The sequence below is a fragment of the Spea bombifrons genome, chromosome 2 (genome assembly GCF_027358695.1).
Source record: "Spea bombifrons isolate aSpeBom1 chromosome 2, aSpeBom1.2.pri, whole genome shotgun sequence".
In the NCBI taxonomy this organism is placed as follows: Eukaryota; Metazoa; Chordata; class Amphibia; order Anura; family Pelobatidae; genus Spea; species Spea bombifrons.
In genome coordinates, this window is record NC_071088.1 from 38,771,408 (window position 1) to 38,792,019 (window position 20,612).

Consider the following 20,612-nt stretch of genomic DNA (forward strand, 5'->3'; position numbering starts at 1 on the left):
TGACTAGGCTCAGCCAATCAGGGGCTGCCCCTCAGCCCTAGCCTCCTGATTGGTGGGTGGTGTCACCTGACCAGGGCTGACCAATCAGAGCGAGGGATTCCTAGGCCGGCTGCTGATTGGTCGCTGGGGTCAGCTGACTAGGCTCAGCCAATCAGGGGCTGCCCCTCAGCCCTAGCCTGCTGATTGGTGGGTGGTGTCACCTGACCAGGGCTGACCAATCAGAGCGAGGGATTTCTAGGCCGGCTGCTGATTGGTCGCTGGAGTCAGCTGACTAGGCTCAGCCAATCAGGGGCTGCCCCTCAGCCCTAGCGTCCTGATTGGTGGGTGTTGTCACCTGACCAATCAGAGCGAGGGATTCCTAGGCCGGCTGCTGATTGGTCGCTGGGGTCAGCTGACTAGGCTCAGCCAATCAGGGGCTGCCCCTCAGCCCTAGCCTCCTGATTGGTGGGTGGTGTCACCTGACCAGGGCTGACCAATCAGAGCGAAGGATTCCTGGGCCGGCTGCTGATTGGTCGCTGGGGTCAGCTGACTAGGCTCAGCCAATCAGGGGCTGCCCCTCAGCCCTAGCCTCCTGATTGGTGGGTGGTGTCACCTGACCAGGGCTGACCAATCAGAGCGAGGGATTCCTAGGCCGGCTGCTGATTGGTCGCTGGGGTCAGCTGACTAGGCTCAGCCAATCAGGGGCTGCCCCTCAGCCCTAGCGTCCTGATTGGTGGGTGTTGTCACCTGACCAGGGCTGACCAATCAGAGCGAGGGAAACCTGGGCTGGCTGCTGATTGGTCGCTGGGGTCAGCTGACTAGGCTCAGCCAATCAGGGGCTGCCCCTCAGCCCTAGCCTCCTGATTGGTGGGTGGTGTCACCTGACCAGGGCTGACCAATCAGAGCGAGGGATTCCTAGGCCGGCTGCTGATTGGTCGCTGGGGTCAGCTGACTAGGCTCAGCCAATCAGGGGCTGCCCCTCAGCCCTAGCCTCCTGATTGCTTTGTATTATTATTTATGAATTATGATTTATGAGTTATGGATTAATATTAAATTGTTAAAGGAATCCTTAATAATTGGCACTTGAATTTACGGGCATCACGAGCGACATTACTGGTGTGGGAACGAGCCGGCAGTAGCCAGAATCAAACTCACGAGCAACGGGGTGGAAGTCGAACACCTTAACCACAACTCTAAGCCAGAGATACTGAGAGGCACCCGTCTCAGTAGCATATTGGTTTAGGTGTTACGTGATTTTAGTTTAGCTTTAGGTGATTCCCTGAGGCTTATTTTTTACGTCACCACGTAGACCAAAATTTAAGCCATATTGTCTCTGCCCCTACAAGCTACCATTCTTTAGTTTATTTAGAAGTCAGGCCAGCTGGAGGACTATATTGTATATAGGACTGATTTTCCAAGCTTTGCCATCCAGTCTCTGTAGCCTAATGGCTAAGGTGTTGTGCAAGGTACCTTGACGCCCTGAGTTCAATTCCCCTATGCTTCAACTGTGTCTGTTTTGGTTTTTAAGTAAGCACATAGACCAAAACATAAGCCATTTTGTCTTTGCCCTTGCAAGCCACCCTTCTTTAGTTTATTTAGTACATTTGTTTGGGAGTCAGGCTAGTTAAAGGGCTGTAAAAACTAAAAGATTGAAAACAGGGCCTTATACCTGTTCTCTGTGGTGCAATGGTAGAGATGTTGAATTTAGTTTTTGAGGTTTTGGGTTTAATTCACTCCAATTGATTTATTTGGTGTGTTTGTTTGGGAGGAAGGCACGCTACAAGATTGCAATGAGGTCAAAAACCAATGGATTGTTTGCAGGGGACAGGTTTGCTAGTGTCTGTAGTGTATATGCTACCCTTCTTTCGTTTATTAATTGTGTTTGTGAGGGAGACAAGCTAGGTGCCACTCCCATATGACTATGTAGAGTAATGGTTAAGGAGCTGAACCCCAGTGCTTAAGGTCCAGGGTTCAATTCCCTTGTGCTCCATCTGAACTTTCTCTGAGTTGTCTTCTACATTTTTTTGTTTGGTGAGGGAGAAAAAAGCTATTGTTAGCAACCAGGTAGACCAAAACACAAGCCACCCAGTTCATGCATTTAAATTGAATGATTTACTCAAAGGGATTTGGGTCACTCTGTCAGCATTAGCCATTTTCCCCACATTTGAATATTTATATCATCATTCACAGGCCGTACAAAATCATCAACTTAAAAATTACCCCTGCATTGTATAGTTATCCCACCATACATCCCCACATTGTGTATTGATTTATGTGATGACCCTCAGCCACCCCTACATGTAAATGAATGCCCCATTGCCCCCCACACCCTTGTGTATTGTCCTCATCCATTTTCTTTGAGAAATCCAGGTGCTGTGGTTGCAGTGGGATGTGTCCGATTGGTTGAACCTGGTCAAGTGACTCCACCAGCCAACCAGGCATTGGGATTGAGACCCGGCGGGGGTTAAGCTTCACTTGCAGCCCTTGGTTCTTTTGATGTTCATTTTCTTTGAGAAATCCAGGTGCTGTGGTTGCAGTGGGATGTGTCCAGGCCAGGGCTTATCTTTGTACAGTATTTCCCCTGTCTCTGTTTTTGCATTGCCATTGGCCCTATTCTTTTGTGTTTTAGTTGTTTTTTTCCTGCTTCCACCTTTGCTGTTACTGAAGGCACAAGGCGTCACAGACCCTATCATCTCCAATAATACTAATGTATTTTCCTTCACTTATCATGAGTAGTTCTTCTTCTTTCCATAGCTTTAACATGTCCTGTTCAATCCCTTTTCTGTTGTGTTGTGTCTTTGAAGCTAACGTTCCCTCGCTTTTAGTCTCTACCGCTTCTGCTGGGAGACTGTTCCATTTCTCTACCACTCTAGGAGTAAAACTCCTTTACATTCCATCTAAGCCTCTAACTCACTAGTTTCAGATTATGACCTTGTTTAACCATATCTCCTCTTTTGAAACAAACATCCCTCCTGTGATTTGTTAAATGCCTTTAAGGATTTCCAGTATTTTCTCCAAGCTTATACATATCGAGATTCCCTAGTCTTTCCTGATCCTGAGCCTGCGTTATTCTTATCTACAATGGTAAGTTGAACATTTCCTTTCACTGTAACTCATCTAGTACTCATAGTTTCCTCAGAGAATTGTGTTGCTTCTTTACATGTAGAGATGTAGAGATACTGAGCCAAGACAGGCTTATCTTAGTCAAGCAGCAGCTGCCCCTCAGCCCTAGCATCCTGATTGGTAGGTGGTGTCACCTGACCAGGGCTGACCAATCAGAGCGAGGTGGACCTGGGCCGGCTGCTGATTGGTTGCTGGAGTCAGCTGACTAGGCTCAGCCAATCAGGGGCTGCCTCTCAGCCCTAGCCTCCTGATTGGTAGGTGGTCTCACCTGACCAGGGCTGACCAATCAGAGCGAGGTGAACCTGGGCCGGCTGCTGATTGGTCGCTGGAGTCAGCTGACTAGGCTAAGCCAATCAGGGGATGCCCCTCAGCCCTAGCGTCCTGATTGGTGGGTGTTGCCACCTGACCAGGGCTGACCAATCAGAGCGAGGGAAACCTGGGCCGGCTGCTGATTGGTCGCTGGGGTCAGCTGACTAGGCTCAGCCAATCAGGGGCTGCCCCTCAGCCCTAGCTTCCTGATTGGTGGGTGGTGTCACCTGACCAGGGCTGACCAATCAAAGCGAGAGAAACCTGGCCTGGCTGCTGATTGGTCGCTGGGGTCAGCTGACTAGGCTCAGCCAATCAGGGGCTGCCCCTCAGCCCTAGCCTCCTGATTGGTGGGTGGTGTCACCTGACCAGGGCTGACCAATCAGAGCGAGGGATTCCTAGGCCGGCTGCTGATTGGTCGCTGGGGTCAGCTGACTAGGCTCAGCCAATCAGGGGCTACCCCTCAGCCCTAGCCTGCTGATTGGTGGGTGGTGTCACCTGACCAGGGCTGACCAATCAGAGCGAAGGATTCCTGGGCCACCTGCTGATTGGTCGCTGGGATCAGCTGACTAGGCTCAGCCAATCAGGGGCTGCCCCTCAGCCCTAGCCTCCTGATTGGTGGGTGGTGTCACCTGACCAGGGCTGACCAATCAGAGCCAGGGATTTCTAGGCCGGCTGCTGATTGGTCGCTGGAGTCAGCTGACTAGGCTCAGCCAATCAGGGGCTGCCCCTCAGCCCTAGCGTCCTGATTGGTGGGTGTTGTCACCTGACCAGGGCTGACCAATCAGAGCGAGGGATTCCTAGGCCGGCTGCTGATTGGTCGCTGGGGTCAGCTGACTAGGCTCAGCCAATCAGGGGCTGCCCCTCAGCCCTAGCCTCCTGATTGGTGGGTGTTGTCACCTGACCAGGACTGACCAATCAGAGCGAGGGAAACCGGGGCCGGCTGCTGATTGGTCGCTGGGGTCAGCTGACTAGGCTCAGCCAATCAGGGGCTGCCCCTCAGCCCTAGCCTCCTGATTGGTGGGTGGTGTCACCTGACCAGGGCTGACCAATCAGAGCGAAGGATTCCTGGGCCGGCTGCTGATTGGTCGCTGGGGTCAGCTGACTAGGCTCAGCCAATCAGGGGCTGCCCCTCAGCCCTAGCCTCCTGATTGGTGGGTGGTGTCACCTGACCAGGGCTGACCAATCAGAGCGAGGGATTCCTAGGCCGGCTGCTGATTGGTCGCTGGGGTCAGCTGACTAGGCTTAGCCAATCAGGGGCTGCCCCTCAGCCCTAGCCTCCTGATTGGTGGGTGGTGTCACCTGACCAGGGCTGACCAATCAGAGCGAGGGATTCCTAGGCCGGCTGCTGATTGGTCGCTGGGGTCAGCTGACTAGGCTCAGCCAATCAGGGGCTGCCCCTCAGCCCTAGCGTCCTGATTGGTGGGTGTTGTCACCTGACCAGGGCTGACCAATCAGAGCGAGGGAAACCTGGGCCGGCTGCTGATTGGTCGCTGGGGTCAGCTGACTAGGCTCAGCCAATCAGGGGCTGCCCCTCAGCCCTAGCCTCCTGATTGGTGGGTGGTGTCACCTGACCAGGGCTGACCAATCAGAGCGAGGGATTCCTAGGCCGGCTGCTGATTGGTCGCTGGAGTCAGCTGACTAGGCTAAGCCAATCAGGGGATGCCCCTCAGCCCTAGCCTCCTGATTGGTGGGTGGTGTCACCTGACCAGGGCTGACCAATCAGAGCGAGGGATTCCTAGGCCGGCTGCTGATTGGTCGCTGGGGTCAGCTGACTAGGCTCAGCCAATCAGGGGCTGCCCCTCAGCCCTAGCTTCCTGATGGGTGGTGTCACCTGACCAGGGCTGACCAATCAAAGCGAGGGAAACCTGGCCTGGCTGCTGATTGGTCGCTGCTGATTGGTCGCTGCTGATTGGTCGCTGGAGTCAGCTGACTAGGCTAAGCCAATCAGGGGATGCCCCTCAGCCCTAGCGTCCTGATTGGTGGGTGTTGCCACCTGACCAGGGCTGACCAATCAGAGCGAGGGAAACCTGGGCCGGCTGCTGATTGGTCGCTGGGGTCAGCTGACTAGGCTCAGCCAATCAGGGGCTGCCCCTCAGCCCTAGCTTCCTGATTGGTGGGTGGTGTCACCTGACCAGGGCTGACCAATCAAAGCGAGGGAAACCTGGCCTGGCTGCTGATTGGTCGCTGGGGTCAGCTGACTAGGCTCAGCCAATCAGGGGCTGCCCCTCAGCCCTAGCCTCCTGATTGGTGGGTGGTGTCACCTGACCAGGGCTGACCAATCAGAGCGAAGGATTCCTGGGCCGGCTGCTGATTGGTCGCTGGGGTCAGCTGACTAGGCTCAGCCAATCAGGGGCTGCCCCTCAGCCCTAGCCTCCTGATTGGTGGGTGGTGTCACCTGACCAGGGCTGACCAATCAGAGCGAGGGATTCCTAGGCCGGCTGCTGATTGGTCGCTGGGGTCAGCTGACTAGGCTCAGCCAATCAGGGGCTGCCCCTCAGCCCTAGCGTCCTGATTGGTGGGTGTTGTCACCTGACCAGGGCTGACCAATCAGAGCGAGGGAAACCTGGGCTGGCTGCTGATTGGTCGCTGGGGTCAGCTGACTAGGCTCAGCCAATCAGGCGCTGCCCCTCAGCCCTAGCGTCCTGATTGGTGGGTGGTGTCACCTGACCAGGGCTGACCAATCAGAGCGAGGGATTCCTAGGCCGGCTGCTGATTGGTCGCTGGGGTCAGCTGACTAGGCTCAGCCAATCAGGGGCTGCCCCTCAGCCCTAGCCTCCTGATTGGTGGGTGTTGTCACCTGACCAGGGCTGACCAATCAGAGCGAGGGAAACCTGGGCCGGCTGCTGATTGGTCGCTGGGATCAGCTGACTAGGCTCAGCCAATCAGGGGCTGCCCCTCAGCCCTAGCCTCCTGATTGGTGGGTGGTGTCACCTGACCAGGGCTGACCAATCAGAGCGAGGGATTCCTAGGCCGGCTGCTGATTGGTCGCTGGGGTCAGCTAACTAGGCTTAGCCAATCAGGGGCTGCCCCTCAGCCCTAGCCTCCTGATTGGTGGGTGGTGTCACCTGACCAGGGCTGACCAATCAGAGCGAGGGATTCCTAGGCCGGCTGCTGATTGGTCGCTGGGGTCAGCTGACTAGGCTCAGCCAATCAGGGGCTGCCCCTCAGCCCTAGCGTCCTGATTGGTGGGTGTTGTCACCTGACCAGGGCTGACCAATCAGAGCGAGGGAAACCTGGGCCGGCTGCTGATTGGTCGCTGGGGTCAGCTGACTAGGCTCAGCCAATCAGGGGCTGCCCCTCAGCCCTAGCCTCCTGATTGGTGGGTGGTGTCACCTGACCAGGGCTGACCAATCAGAGCGAGGGATTCCTAGGCCGGCTGCTGATTGGTCGCTGGGGTCAGCTGACTAGGCTCAGCCAATCAGGGGCTGCCCCTCAGCCCTAGCCTCCTGATTGGTGGGTGGTGTCACCTGACCAGGGCTGACCAATCAGAGCGAGGGATTCCTAGGCCGGCTGCTGATTGGTCGCTGGGGTCAGCTGACTAGGCTCAGCCAATCAGGCGCTGCCCCTCAGCCCTAGCCTCCTGATTGCTTTGTATTATTATTTATGAATTATGAATTATGATTTATGAGTTATGGATTAATATTAAATTGTTAAAGGAATCCTTAATAATTGGCCCTTGAATTTACGGGCATCACGAGCGACATTACTGGTGTGGGAACGAGCCGGCAGTAGCCAGAATCAAACTCACGAGCAACGGGGTGGAAGTCGAACACCTTAACCACAACTCTAAGCCAGAGATACTGAGAGGCACCCGTCTCAGTAGCATATTGGTTTAGGTGTTACGTGATTTTAGTTTAGCTTTAGGTGATTCCCTGAGGCTTATTTTTTACGTCACTACGTAGACCAAAATTTAAGCCATATTGTCTCTGCCCCTACAAGCTACCATTCTTTAGTTTATTTAGAAGTCAGGCCAGCTGGAGGACTGTATTGTATATAGGACTGATTTTCCAAGTTTTGCCATCCAGTCTCTGTAGCCTAATGGCTAAGGTGTTGTGCATGGTACCTTGATGCCCTGAGTTCAATTCCCCTATGCTTCAACTGTGTCTGTTTTGGTTTTTAAGTAAGCACATAGACCAAAACATAAGCCATTTTGTCTTTGCCCTTGCAAGCCACCCTTCTTTAGTTTATTTAGTACATTTGTTTGGGAGTCAGGCTAGTTAAAGGGCTGTAAAAACTAAAAGATTGAAAACAGGGCCTTATACCTGTTCTCTGTGGTGCAATGGTAGAGATGTTGAATTTAGTTTTTGAGGTTTTGGGTTTAATTCACTCCAATTGATTTATTTGGTGTGTTTGTTTGGGAGGAAGGCACGCTACAAGATTGCAATGAGGTCAAAAACCAATGGATTGTTTGCAGGGGACAGGTTTGCTAGTGTCTGTAGTGTATATGCTACCCTTCTTTCGTTTATTAATTGTGTTTGTGAGGGAGACAAGCTAGGTGCCACTCCCATATGACTATGTAGAGTAATGGTTAAGGAGCTGAACCCCAGTGCTTAAGGTCCAGGGTTCAATTCCCTTGTGCTCCATCTGAACTTTCTCTGAGCTGTCTTCTACATTTTTTTGTTTGGTGAGGGAGAAAAAAGCTATTGTTAGCAACCAGGTAGACCAAAACACAAGCCACCAAGTTCATGCATTTAAATTGAATGATTTACTCAAAGGGATTTGGGTCACTCTGTCAGCATTAGCCATTTTCCCCACATTTGAATATTTATATCATCATTCACAGGCCGTACAAAATCATCAACTTAAAAATTACCCCTGCATTGTATAGTTATCCCACCATACATCCCCACATTGTGTATTGATTTATGTGATGACCCTCAGCCACCCCTACATGTAAATGAATGCCCCATTGCCCCCCACACCCTTGTGTATTGTCCTCATCCATTTTCTTTGAGAAATCCAGGTGCTGTGGTTGCAGTGGGATGTGTCCGATTGGTTGAACCTGGTCAAGTGACTCCACCAGCCAACCAGGCATTGGGATTGAGACCCGGCGGGGGTTAAGCTTCACTTGCAGCCCTTGGTTCTTTTGATGTTCATTTTCTTTGAGAAATCCAGGTGCTGTGGTTGCAGTGGGATGTGTCCAGGCCAGGGCTTATCTTTGTACAGTATTTCCCCTGTCTCTGTTTTTGCATTGCCATTGGCCCTATTCTTTTGTGTTTTAGTTGTTTTTTTCCTGCTTCCACCTTTGCTGTTACTGAAGGCACAAGGCGTCACAGACCCTATCATCTCCAATAATACTAATGTATTTTCCTTCACTTATCATGAGTAGTTCTTCTTCTTTCCATAGCTTTAACATGTCCTGTTCAATCCCTTTTCTGTTGTGTTGTGTCTTTGAAGCTAACGTTCCCTCGCTTTTAGTCTCTACCGCTTCTGCTGGGAGACTGTTCCATTTCTCTACCACTCTAGGAGTAAAACTCCTTTACATTCCATCTAAGCCTCTAACTCACTAGTTTCAGATTATGACCTTATTTAACCATATCTCCTCTTTTGAAACAAACATCCCTCCTGTGATTTGTTAAATGCCTTTAAGGATTTCCAGTATTTTCTCCAAGCTTATACATATCGAGATTCCCTAGTCTTTCCTGATCCTGAGCCTGCGTTATTCTTATCTACAATGGTAAGTTGAACATTTCCTTTCACTGTAACTCATCTAGTACTCATAGTTTCCTCAGAGAATTGTGTTGCTTCTTTACATGTAGAGATGTAGAGATACTGAGCCAAGACAGGCTTATCTTAGTCAAGCAGCAGCTGCCCCTCAGCCCTAGCATCCTGATTGGTAGGTGGTGTCACCTGACCAGGGCTGACCAATCAGAGCGAGGTGAACCTGGGCCGGCTGCTGATTGGTCGCTGGAGTCAGCTGACTAGGCTCAGCCAATCAGGGGATGCCTCTCAGCCCTAGCCTCCTGATTGGTAGGTGGTCTCACCTGACCAGGGCTGACCAATCAGAGCGAGGTGAACCTGGGCCGGCTGCTGATTGGTCGCTGGAGTCAGCTGACTAGGCTAAGCCAATCAGGGGATGCCCCTCAGTCCTAGCGTCCTGATTGGTGGGTGTTGCCACCTGACCAGGGCTGACCAATCAGAGCGAGGGAAACCTGGGCCGGCTGCTGATTGGTCGCTGGGGTCAGCTGACTAGGCTCAGCCAATCAGGGGCTGCCCCTCAGCCCTAGCTTCCTGATTGGTGGGTGGTGTCACCTGACCAGGGCTGACCAATCAAAGCGAGGGAAACCTGGCCTGGCTGCTGATTGGTCGCTGGGGTCAGCTGACTAGGCTCAGCCAATCAGGGGCTGCCCCTCAGCCCTAGCCTCCTGATTGGTGGGTGGTGTCACCTGACCAGGGCTGACCAATCAGAGCGAGGGATTCCTAGGCCGGCTGCTGATTGGTCGCTGGGGTCAGCTGACTAGGCTCAGCCAATCAGGGGCTGCCCCTCAGCCCTAGCCTGCTGATTGGTGGGTGGTGTCACCTGACCAGGGCTGACCAATCAGAGCGAGGGATTTCTAGGCCGGCTGCTGATTGGTCGCTGGAGTCAGCTGACTAGGCTCAGCCAATCAGGGGCTGCCCCTCAGCCCTAGCGTCCTGATTGGTGGGTGTTGTCACCTGACCAATCAGAGCGAGGGATTCCTAGGCCGGCTGCTGATTGGTCGCTGGGGTCAGCTGACTAGGCTCAGCCAATCAGGGGCTGCCCCTCAGCCCTAGCCTCCTGATTGGTGGGTGGTGTCACCTGACCAGGGCTGACCAATCAGAGCGAGGGATTCCTAGGCCGGCTGCTGATTGGTCGCTGGGGTCAGCTGACTAGGCTCAGCCAATCAGGGGCTGCCCCTCAGCCCTAGCGTCCTGATTGGTGGGTGTTGTCACCTGACCAGGGCTGACCAATCAGAGCGAGGGAAACCTGGGCCGGCTGCTGATTGGTCGCTGGGGTCAGCTGACTAGGCTCAGCCAATCAGGGGCTGCCCCTCAGCCCTAGCCTCCTGATTGGTGGGTGGTGTCACCTGACCAGGGCTGACCAATCAGAGCGAAGGATTCCTGGGCCGGCTGCTGAGTGGTCGCTGGGGTCAGCTGACTAGGCTCAGCCAATCAGGGGCTGCCCCTCAGCCCTAGCCTCCTGATTGGTGGGTGGTGTCACCTGACCAGGGCTGACCAATCAGAGCGAGGGATTCCTAGGCCGGCTGCTGATTGGTCGCTGGGGTCAGCTGACTAGGCTCAGCCAATCAGGGGCTGCCCCTCAGCCCTAGCCTCCTGATTGCTTTGTATTATTATTTATGAATTATGAATTATGATTTATGAGTTATGGATTAATATTAATTAATTGGCGCTTGAATTTACGGGCATCACGAGCGACATTACTGGCGTGGGAACGAGCCGGCAGTAGCCAGAATCAAACTCACGAGCAACGGGGTGGAAGTCGAACACCTTAAACACAACTCTAAGCCAGAGATACTGAGAGGCGCCCGTCTCAGGAGCATATTGGTTTAGGTGTTACGTGATTTTAGTTTAGCTTTAGGTGATTCCCTGAGGCTTATTTTTTACGTCACCACGTAGACCAAAATTTAAGCCATATTGTCTCTGTCCCTACAAGCTACCATTCTTTAGTTTATTTAGAAGTCAGGCCAGCTGGAGGACTATATTGTATATAGGACTGATTTTCCAAGCTTTGCCATCCAGTCTCTGTAGCCTAATGGCTAAGGTGTTGTGCAAGGTACCTTGACGCCCTGAGTTAAATTCCCCTATGCTTCAACTGTGTCTGTTTTGGTTTTTAAGTAAGCACATAGACCAAAACATAAGCCATTTTGTCTTTGCCCTTGCAAGCCACCCTTCTTTAGTTTATTTAGTACATTTGTTTGGGAGTCAGGCTAGTTAAAGGGCTGTAAAAACTAAAAGATTGAAAACAGGGCCTTATACCTGTTCTCTGTGGTGCAATGGTAGAGATGTTGAATTTAGTTTTTGAGGTTTTGGGTTTAATTCACTCCAATTGATTTATTTGGTGTGTTTGTTTGGGAGGAAGGCACGCTACAAGATTGCAATGAGGTCAAAAACCAATGGATTGTTTGCAGGGGACAGGTTTGCTAGTGTCTGTAGTGTATATGCTACCCTTCTTTCGTTTATTAATTGTGTTTGTGAGGGAGACAAGCTAGGTGCCACTCCCATATGACTATGTAGAGTAATGGTTAAGGAGCTGAACCCCAGTGCTTAAGGTCCAGGGTTCAATTCCCTTGTGCTCCATCTGAGCTGTCTTCTACATTTTTTTGTTTGGTGAGGGAGAAAAAAGCTATTGTTAGCAACCAGGTAGACCAAAACACAAGCCACCCAGTTCATGCATTTAAATTGAATGATTTACTCAAAGGGATTTGGGTCACTCTGTCAGCATTAGCCATTTTCCCCACATTTGAATATTTATATCATCATTCACAGGCCGTACAAAATCATCAACTTAAAAATTACCCCTGCATTGTATAGTTATCCCACCATACATCCCCACATTGTGTATTGATTTATGTGATGACCCTCAGCCACCCCTACATGTAAATGAATGCCCCATTGCCCCCCACACCCTTGTGTATTGTCCTCATCCATTTTCTTTGAGAAATCCAGGTGCTGTGGTTGCAGTGGGATGTGTCCGATTGGTTGAACCTGGTCAAGTGACTCCACCAGCCAACCAGGCATTGGGATTGAGACCCGGCGGGGGTTAAGCTTCACTTGCAGCCCTTGGTTCTTTTGATGTTCATTTTCTTTGAGAAATCCAGGTGCTGTGGTTGCAGTGGGATGTGTCCAGGCCAGGGCTTATCTTTGTACAGTATTTCCCCTGTCTCTGTTTTTGCATTGCCATTGGCCCTATTCTTTTGTGTTTTAGTTGTTTTTTTCCTGCTTCCACCTTTGCTGTTACTGAAGGCACAAGGCGTCACAGACCCTATCATCTCCAATAATACTAATGTATTTTCCTTCACTTATCATGAGTAGTTCTTCTTCTTTCCATAGCTTTAACATGTCCTGTTCAATCCCTTTTCTGTTGTGTTGTGTCTTTGAAGCTAACGTTCCCTCGCTTTTAGTCTCTACCGCTTCTGCTGGGAGACTGTTCCATTTCTCTACCACTCTAGGAGTAAAACTCCTTTACATTCCATCTAAGCCTCTAACTCACTAGTTTCAGATTATGACCTTGTTTAACCATATCTCCTCTTTTGAAACAAACATCCCTCCTGTGATTTGTTAAATGCCTTTAAGGATTTCCAGTATTTTCTCCAAGCTTATACATATCAAGATTCCCTAGTCTTTCCTGATCCTGAGCCTGCGTTATTCTTATCTACAATGGTAAGTTGAACATTTCCTTTCACTGTAACTCATCTAGTACTCATAGTTTCCTCAGAGAATTGTGTTGCTTCTTTACATGTAGAGATGTAGAGATACTGAGCCAAGACAGGCTTATCTTAGTCAAGCAGCAGCTGCCCCTCAGCCCTAGCATCCTGATTGGTAGGTGGTGTCACCTGACCAGGGCTGACCAATCAGAGCGAGGTGAACCTGGGCCGGCTGCTGATTGGTCGCTGGAGTCAGCTGACTAGGCTCAGCCAATCAGGGGATGCCTCTCAGCCCTAGCCTCCTGATTGGTAGGTGGTCTCACCTGACCAGGGCTGACCAATCAGAGCGAGGTGAACCTGGGCCGGCTGCTGATTGGTCGCTGGAGTCAGCTGACTAGGCTAAGCCAATCAGGGGATGCCCCTCAGCCCTAGCGTCCTGATTGGTGGGTGGTGTCACCTGACCAGGGCTGACCAATCAGAGCGAAGGATTCCTGGGCCGGCTGCTGGGGTCAGCTGACTAGGCTCAGCCAATCAGGGGCTGCCCCTCAGCCCTAGCCTCCTGATTGGTGGGTGGTGTCACCTGACCAGGGCTGACCAATCAGAGCGAGGGATTCCTAGGCCGGCTGCTGATTGGTCGCTGGGGTCAGCTGACTAGGCTCAGCCAATCAGGGGCTGCCCCTCAGCCCTAGCCTCCTGATTGGTGGGTGGTGTCACCTGACCAGGGCTGACCAATCAGAGCGAGGGATTCCTAGGCCGGCTGCTGATTGGTCGCTGGGGTCAGCTGACTAGGCTCAGCCAATCAGGGGCTGCCCCTCAGCCCTAGCGTCCTGATTGGTGGGTGTTGTCACCTGACCAGGGCTGACCAATCAGAGCGAGGGAAACCTGGGCTGGCTGCTGATTGGTCGCTGGGGTCAGCTGACTAGGCTCAGCCAATCAGGGGCTGCCCCTCAGCCCTAGCCTCCTGATTGGTGGGTGGTGTCACCTGACCAGGGCTGACCAATCAGAGCGAAGGATTCCTAGGCCGGCTGCTGATTGGTCGCTGGGGTCAGCTGACTAGGCTCAGCCAATCAGGGGCTGCCCCTCAGCCCTAGCCTCCTGATTGGTGGGTGGTGTCACCTGACCAGGGCTGACCAATCAGAGCGAGGGATTCCTAGGCCGGCTGCTGATTGGTCGCTGGGGTCAGCTGACTAGGCTCAGCCAATCAGGGGCTGCCCCTCAGCCCTAGCCTCCTGATTGGTGGGTGGTGTCACCTGACCAGGGCTGACCAATCAGAGCGAGGGATTCCTAGGCCGGCTGCTGATTGGTCGCTGGGGTCAGCTGACTAGGCTCAGCCAATCAGGGGCTGCCCCTCAGCCCTAGCCTGCTGATTGGTGGGTGGTGTCACCTGACCAGGGCTGACCAATCAGAGCGAGGGATTTCTAGGCCGGCTGCTGATTGGTCGCTGGAGTCAGCTGACTAGGCTCAGCCAATCAGGGGCTGCCCCTCAGCCCTAGCGTCCTGATTGGTGGGTGGTGTCACCTGACCAGGGCTGACCAATCAGAGCGAGGGATTCCTAGGCCGGCTGCTGATTGGTCGCTGGGGTCAGCTGACTAGGCTCAGCCAATCAGGGGCTGCCCCTCAGCCCTAGCCTCCTGATTGGTGGGTGGTGTCACCTGACCAGGGCTGACCAATCAGAGCGAGGGATTCCTAGGCCGGCTGCTGATTGGTCGCTGGGGTCAGCTGACTAGGCTCAGCCAATCAGGCGCTGCCCCTCAGCCCTAGCCTCCTGATTGCTTTGTATTATTATTTATGAATTATGAATTATGATTTATGAGTTATGGATTAATATTAAATTGTTAAAGGAATCCTTAATAATTGGCGCTTGAATTTACGGGTATCGTGAGCGACATTACTGGTGTGGGAACGAGCCGGCAGTAGCCAGAATCAAACTCACAAGCAACGGGGTGGAAGTCGAACACCTTAACCACAACTCTAAGCCAGAGATACTGAGAGGCACCCGTCTCAGTAGCATATTGGTTTAGGTGTTACGTGATTTTAGTTTAGCTTTAGGTGATTCCCTGAGGCTTATTTTTTACGTCACCACGTAGACCAAAATTTAAGCCATATTGTCTCTGCCCCTACAAGCTACCATTCTTTAGTTTATTTAGAAGTCAGGCCAGCTGGAGGACTGTATTGTATATAGGACTGATTTTCCAAGCTTTGCCATCCAGTCTCTGTAGCCTAATGGCTAAGGTGTTGTGCAAGGTACCTTGACGCCCTGAGTTCAATTCCCCTATGCTTCAACTGTGTCTGTTTTGGTTTTTAAGTAAGCACATAGACCAAAACATAAGCCATTTTGTCTTTGCCCTTGCAAGCCACCCTTCTTTAGTTTATTTAGTACATTTGTTTGGGAGTCAGGCTAGTTAAAGGGCTGTAAAAACTAAAAGATTGAAAACAGGGCCTTATACCTGTTCTCTGTGGTGCAATGGTAGAGATGTTGAATTTAGTTTTTGAGGTTTTGGGTTTAATTCACTCCAATTGATTTATTTGGTGTGTTTGTTTGGGAGGAAGGCACGCTACAAGATTGCAATGAGGTCAAAAACCAATGGATTGTTTGCAGGGGACAGGTTTGCTAGTGTCTGTAGTGTATATGCTACCCTTCTTTCGTTTATTAATTGTGTTTGTGAGGGAGACAAGCTAGGTGCCACTCCCATATGACTATGTAGAGTAATGGTTAAGGAGCTGAACCCCAGTGCTTAAGGTCCAGGGTTCAATTCCCTTGTGCTCCATCTGAACTTTCTCTGAGCTGTCTTCTACATTTTTTTGTTTGGTGAGGGAGAAAAAAGCTATTGTTAGCAACCAGGTAGACCAAAACACAAGCCACCAAGTTCATGCATTTAAATTGAATGATTTACTCAAAGGGATTTGGGTCACTCTGTCAGCATTAGCCATTTTCCCCACATTTGAATATTTATATCATCATTCACAGGCCGTACAAAATCATCAACTTAAAAATTACCCCTGCATTGTATAGTTATCCCACCATACATCCCCACATTGTGTATTGATTTATGTGATGACCCTCAGCCACCCCTACATGTAAATGAATGCCCCATTGCCCCCCACACCCTTGTGTATTGTCCTCATCCATTTTCTTTGAGAAATCCAGGTGCTGTGGTTGCAGTGGGATGTGTCCGATTGGTTGAACCTGGTCAAGTGACTCCACCAGCCAACCAGGCATTGGGATTGAGACCCGGCGGGGGTTAAGCTTCACTTGCAGCCCTTGGTTCTTTTGATGTTCATTTTCTTTGAGAAATCCAGGTGCTGTGGTTGCAGTGGGATGAGTCCAGGCCAGGGCTTATCTTTGTACAGTATTTCCCCTGTCTCTGTTTTTGCATTGCCATTGGCCCTATTCTTTTGTGTTTTAGTTGTTTTTTTCCTGCTTCCACCTTTGCTGTTACTGAAGGCACAAGGCGTCACAGACCCTATCATCTCCAATAATACTAATGTATTTTCCTTCACTTATCATGAGTAGTTCTTCTTCTTTCCATAGCTTTAACATGTCCTGTTCAATCCCTTTTCTGTTGTGTTGTGTCTTTGAAGCTAACGTTCCCTCGCTTTTAGTCTCTACCGCTTCTGCTGGGAGACTGTTCCATTTCTCTACCACTCTAGGAGTAAAACTCCTTTACATTCCATCTAAGCCTCTAACTCACTAGTTTCAGATTATGACCTTATTTAACCATATCTCCTCTTTTGAAACAAACATCCCTCCTGTGATTTGTTAAATGCCTTTAAGGATTTCCAGTATTTTCTCCAAGCTTATACATATCGAGATTCCCTAGTCTTTCCTGATCCTGAGCCTGCGTTATTCTTATCTACAATGGTAAGTTGAACATTTCCTTTCACTGTAACTCATCTAGTACTCATAGTTTCCTCAGAGAATTGTGTTGCTTCTTTACATGTAGAGATGTAGAGATACTGAGCCAAGACAGGCTTATCTTAGTCAAGCAGCAGCTGCCCCTCAGCCCTAGCATCCTGATTGGTAGGTGGTGTCACCTGACCAGGGCTGACCAATCAGAGCGAGGTGAACCTGGGCCGGCTGCTGATTGGTCGCTGGAGTCAGCTGACTAGGCTCAGCCAATCAGGGGATGCCTCTCAGCCCTAGCCTCCTGATTGGTAGGTGGTCTCACCTGACCAGGGCTGACCAATCAGAGCGAGGTGAACCTGGGCCGGCTGCTGATTGGTCGCTGGAGTCAGCTGACTAGGCTAAGCCAATCAGGGGATGCCCCTCAGTCCTAGCGTCCTGATTGGTGGGTGTTGCCACCTGACCAGGGCTGACCAATCAGAGCGAGGGAAACCTGGGCCGGCTGCTGATTGGTCGCTGGGGTCAGCTGACTAGGCTCAGCCAATCAGGGGCTGCCCCTCAGCCCTAGCTTCCTGATTGGTGGGTGGTGTCACCTGACCAGGGCTGACCAATCAAAGCGAGGGAAACCTGGCCTGGCTGCTGATTGGTCGCTGGGGTCAGCTGACTAGGCTCAGCCAATCAGGGGCTGCCCCTCAGCCCTAGCCTCCTGATTGGTGGGTGGTGTCACCTGACCAGGGCTGACCAATCAGAGCGAGGGATTCCTAGGCCGGCTGCTGATTGGTCGCTGGGGTCAGCTGACTAGGCTCAGCCAATCAGGGGCTGCCCCTCAGCCCTAGCCTGCTGATTGGTGGGTGGTGTCACCTGACCAGGGCTGACCAATCAGAGCGAGGGATTTCTAGGCCGGCTGCTGATTGGTCGCTGGAGTCAGCTGACTAGGCTCAGCCAATCAGGGGCTGCCCCTCAGCCCTAGCGTCCTGATTGGTGGGTGTTGTCACCTGACCAATCAGAGCGAGGGATTCCTAGGCCGGCTGCTGATTGGTCGCTGGGGTCAGCTGACTAGGCTCAGCCAATCAGGGGCTGCCCCTCAGCCCTAGCCTCCTGATTGGTGGGTGGTGTCACCTGACCAGGGCTGACCAATCAGAGCGAAGGATTCCTGGGCCGGCTGCTGATTGGTCGCTGGGGTCAGCTGACTAGGCTCAGCCAATCAGGGGCTGCCCCTCAGCCCTAGCCTCCTGATTGGTGGGTGGTGTCACCTGACCAGGGCTGACCAATCAGAGCGAGGGATTCCTAGGCCGGCTGCTGATTGGTCGCTGGGGTCAGCTGACTAGGCTCAGCCAATCAGGGGCTGCCCCTCAGCCCTAGCGTCCTGATTGGTGGGTGTTGTCACCTGACCAGGGCTGACCAATCAGAGCGAGGGAAACCTGGGCTGGCTGCTGATTGGTCGCTGGGGTCAGCTGACTAGGCTCAGCCAATCAGGGGCTGCCCCTCAGCCCTAGCCTCCTGATTGGTGGGTGGTGTCACCTGACCAGGGCTGACCAATCAGAGCGAGGGATTCCTAGGCCGGCTGCTGATTGGTCGCTGGGGTCAGCTGACTAGGCTCAGCCAATCAGGGGCTGCCCCTCAGCCCTAGCCTCCTGATTGCTTTGTATTATTATTTATGAATTATGATTTATGAGTTATGGATTAATATTAAATTGTTAAAGGAATCCTTAATAATTGGCACTTGAATTTACGGGCATCACGAGCGACATTACTGGTGTGGGAACGAGCCGGCAGTAGCCAGAATCAAACTCACGAGCAACGGGGTGGAAGTCGAACACCTTAACCACAACTCTAAGCCAGAGATACTGAGAGGCACCCGTCTCAGTAGCATATTGGTTTAGGTGTTACGTGATTTTAGTTTAGCTTTAGGTGATTCCCTGAGGCTTATTTTTTACGTCACCACGTAGACCAAAATTTAAGCCATATTGTCTCTGCCCCTACAAGCTACCATTCTTTAGTTTATTTAGAAGTCAGGCCAGCTGGAGGACTATATTGTATATAGGACTGATTTTCCAAGCTTTGCCATCCAGTCTCTGTAGCCTAATGGCTAAGGTGTTGTGCAAGGTACCTTGACGCCCTGAGTTCAATTCCCCTATGCTTCAACTGTGTCTGTTTTGGTTTTTAAGTAAGCACATAGACCAAAACATAAGCCATTTTGTCTTTGCCCTTGCAAGCCACCCTTCTTTAGTTTATTTAGTACATTTGTTTGGGAGTCAGGCTAGTTAAAGGGCTGTAAAAACTAAAAGATTGAAAACAGGGCCTTATACCTGTTCTCTGTGGTGCAATGGTAGAGATGTTGAATTTAGTTTTTGAGGTTTTGGGTTTAATTCACTCCAATTGATTTATTTGGTGTGTTTGTTTGGGAGGAAGGCACGCTACAAGATTGCAATGAGGTCAAAAACCAATGGATTGTTTGCAGGGGACAGGTTTGCTAGTGTCTGTAGTGTATATGCTACCCTTCTTTCGTTTATTAATTGTGTTTGTGAGGGAGACAAGCTAGGTGCCACTCCCATATGACTATGTAGAGTAATGGTTAAGGAGCTGAACCCCAGTGCTTAAGGTCCAGGGTTCAATTCCCTTGTGCTCCATCTGAACTTTCTCTGAGTTGTCTTCTACATTTTTTTGTTTGGTGAGGGAGAAAAAAGCTATTGTTAGCAACCAGGTAGACCAAAACACAAGCCACCCAGTTCATGCATTTAAATTGAATGATTTACTCAAAGGGATTTGGGTCACTCTGTCAGCATTAGCCATTTTCCCCACATTTGAATATTTATATCATCATTCACAGGCCGTACAAAATCATCAACTTAAAAATTACCCCTGCATTGTATAGTTATCCCACCATACATCCCCACATTGTGTATTGATTTATGTGATGACCCTCAGCCACCCCTACATGTAAATGAATGCCCCATTGCCCCCCACACCCTTGTGTATTGTCCTCATCCATTTTCTTTGAGAAATCCAGGTGCTGTGGTTGCAGTGGGATGTGTCCGATTGGTTGAACCTGGTCAAGTGACTCCACCAGCCAACCAGGCATTGGGATTGAGACCCGGCGGGGGTTAAGCTTCACTTGCAGCCCTTGGTTCTTTTGATGTTCATTTTCTTTGAGAAATCCAGGTGCTGTGGTTGCAGTGGGATGTGTCCAGGCCAGGGCTTATCTTTGTACAGTATTTCCCCTGTCTCTGTTTTTGCATTGCCATTGGCCCTATTCTTTTGTGTTTTAGTTGTTTTTTTCCTGCTTCCACCTTTGCTGTTACTGAAGGCACAAGGCGTCACAGACCCTATCATCTCCAATAATACTAATGTATTTTCCTTCACTTATCATGAGTAGTTCTTCTTCTTTCCATAGCTTTAACATGTCCTGTTCAATCCCTTTTCTGTTGTGTTGTGTCTTTGAAGCTAACGTTCCCTCGCTTTTAGTCTCTACCGCTTCTGCTGGGAGACTGTTCCATTTCTCTACCACTCTAGGAGTAAAACTCCTTTACATTCCATCTAAGCCTCTAACTCACTAGTTTCAGATTATGACCTTGTTTAACCATATCTCCTCTTTTGAAACAAACATCCCTCCTGTGATTTGTTAAATGCCTTTAAGGATTTCCAGTATTTTCTCCAAGCTTATACATATCGAGATTCCCTAGTCTTTCCTGATCCTGAGCCTGCGTTATTCTTATCTACAATGGTAAGTTGAACATTTCCTTTCACTGTAACTCATCTAGTACTCATAGTTTCCTCAGAGAATTGTGTTGCTTCTTTACATGTAGAGATGTAGAGATACTGAGCCAAGACAGGCTTATCTTAGTCAAGCAGCAGCTGCCCCTCAGCCCTAGCATCCTGATTGGTAGGTGGTGTCACCTGACCAGGGCTGACCAATCAGAGCGAGGTGGACCTGGGCCGGCTGCTGATTGGTTGCTGGAGTCAGCTGACTAGGCTCAGCCAATCAGGGGCTGCCTCTCAGCCCTAGCCTCCTG